General features: G+C 42.4%; 1 protein-coding gene and 1 long non-coding RNA gene across 6 annotated transcripts in view; both read right to left on the bottom strand.

Moving 5' to 3' along the window:
* Positions 1 to 2,500, bottom strand: part of LOC137980420 (protein-cysteine N-palmitoyltransferase HHAT-like) — a 96,156-nt gene that overhangs the window by 22,219 nt on the left and 71,437 nt on the right. The gene's annotated exons all lie outside the window — the stretch shown is intronic.
* The window catches only part of LOC137980290 (uncharacterized), a 29,188-nt gene that overhangs the window by 370 nt on the left and 26,318 nt on the right, over positions 1 to 2,500 (bottom strand). For all 5 annotated transcript variants that reach the window (XR_011118485.1, XR_011118484.1, XR_011118487.1 and 2 more), the window contains one exon: positions 1,381 to 1,575. This is a non-coding gene — a long non-coding RNA (uncharacterized lncRNA). The remainder of the gene's footprint in view (positions 1 to 1,380; positions 1,576 to 2,500) is intronic.

The following is a 2,500-nucleotide window of genomic DNA, read 5'->3' on the forward strand; positions in this document are numbered from 1 at the left end:
CATCCAAATGGGAATAGGAGCCAATTAAATATTTTAAGCAAGAGCTGATACAACGTAGATTTGATTTTAGTGGTGTACTATATTTCCGCTGGCCAAACCAGCCTTCTTCAGGTACAATGAGAGTTTACATTGGATTGCTTCTATGCTTAAAATATTTAGTTTCTCAACTTGTAATTACGCCGATCAGATCAAGCCAGTGATCCAACGTACACCGACAGGAAGATTGTCCACAGTTGCTTGCTTCAAAACTCTAATGCTAATGTACCTCCCCTAACAACTTGCTGTACACCATAAGCATTTTTCAGTGGGGTGTACATGTGGCCGTGTACCGGTGGTCGAGCGAGAAGTAATGCGGCATCACGAAATACTGTCGCCTTATCCTTCTTCTCAAATTCATCATCACTAGTCTCCGGAAATACAGTAGATATAATTGTCATGAAGTGTCCTCTTCAATCGAACATATACAGTTACGGTAACCCTAACCAAAGAAATACGATACGATGACAATATTGAGAGAGAGAGAGAGAGAGACCCAATTAATCTTTTACATTTTTCGATCTTTCGATCCCCTAGCTATAACACAGAGGACAGACTACGACACTGGAGTTCCTCTCCCTACTCTTTGCGAGTAGTGCGTGGGTTCTTTTACGTCCCACTGGGTTGTGAACAGTGAAAGGTTGTGAGACGGGGCCTACGGTTCATCGTCTTTCTCCGAGAAGACTAGAGAGTCTAAGTCATGGTTTTCACCATAGGGGTGGGGGGGGGGGGGGGTGTTTGCATTAACACAAGATGGATATGTAGTTCACTGAAGTATGATACAGTCCGAAGAGTAAATAACTTGTATTTTTTTTATGTAAAGACCCCCACCGCCTCCAAAAAAACGTATTGCATTATGGGATAGTGAAATTAGTCAATTACACCCGCAAATGGTTACACTTTCAAGTTTTGTTGGATAAGGACTATAAACCGTAGGCCCCGTCTCATAAATATCTTTCAAGTTCGTAAGTTCCCTGCGGGACGTTAATGAACCCACACAGTTTTCGAGAAGAGTAGGGGATGAAAATCCCGGTGTTGTGGCTGTCCTTTGTGAGTGCATGGTTGGGTGGATATACTGTAGCAAGTCCACAAGCTGAATAGCTGCCAAACTTCAACCTGCTCAAACAAATAAATAACAAACACACAAACAAAGTCCCTGAGTGTTGGTCAGGCTGGAGTTTTTAGTTTTAATCACACGCCCTCCCGCAAAGTAGTCCGTTTCTCAACCAACTGAGACAACTGGTCGGCGATAAATGAATAGTTGACTTAAATATTTTAATGGCACAGTTATTAAAATTAAATGTGCATCTCAGTAGGTGCATTTCTGGACATTGGTAAACTCACTCTTTCAATTAAGTGAGTCCTAATTATTTCTATTTCACCACTAGCAACGCCAGGATATACAACGTCGGCGGCGTTCAAGACCCTCTTTCAGTAAGGCCTCCTTCTTCCCAAAGAGCGGTGAATGAGGACGAAATTCAGCATTCTTGATTTCACTCAATGGTCCTTCTACATCCAATGAAGGATCAGGCTTTTGTGCTATAGAGAAATGATTTCAAACGTCATGAATTAGATTTCTGTACACTGATCAAGCATTCCTAGCTAAAGTATTTAAATTTTAATCTTAGCGACTTAAGATCGACAACGGTGGCTCAGGTCGTCGAAACGTCACCTCAAAATATAACTTTGCAATATCGTTAGTTTTTCGCGATTAGTCCATCTCGTTCACATCATACAATATGGGAGAACTATCCCAAAAATAAATTGGAGTGGTTTCAGTGAATGGTTTTCCTCGACAAAACCTCAAATTTGGTGATTTCACGCTGTTGGTATGAAGAGTACTGCAAAAATATGTGCTCAAGTGCGTGTCGCACGAGAAGCAAGATTATTTTTCCTTTTTAACCAATGATATTATATGACTAGCTCCGTGAGCGCGCAAGATGAACCAAATCCCGCGCTGTGATTGGCTACCCGAGCGGGCAAGATGGAGCTATGTTGCCCGATTGGGATTCCTCGCTTGGTCCCGCAAGATCAAAGATCCCATATAATAAATTCTTTATTTGACCAAGCTTCGACTTCGCCTCGGTCCATAAACACGCAAAAAAAAAAACATGGCCAATATCTAGCCATCTTGACCTCACGCTTGGTCAATAACCCATATATGTTGTTGTTGTTGTTGTTTTTTGGCGTATGTTCTCGTTGACGACCGCGTCGTAGATCTGAAAGTCCCACCGGAATAGGCCATAAGCGTGATGAAGTGTGACAAGCTGACGTCACCACCAAACCTCGAATTCGAAAATCAAGCTTGTAAATTTTAGCATGAGCTAAATTCCAGAGGAACAAACTTGTAAAAAAAACCCACGTGCGAGAACTGTTGCATGTCCAGATGTGTAAACGAGGCTTGGTGGTGAGCCGTCATCGTGCAGTAAGGCCTATTCACCATTACGATGTCCGCAACGCGGCG

The sequence above is a fragment of the Montipora foliosa genome, chromosome 12 (assembly GCF_036669935.1).
Source record: "Montipora foliosa isolate CH-2021 chromosome 12, ASM3666993v2, whole genome shotgun sequence".
NCBI lineage: Eukaryota > Metazoa > Cnidaria > Anthozoa > Scleractinia > Acroporidae > Montipora > Montipora foliosa.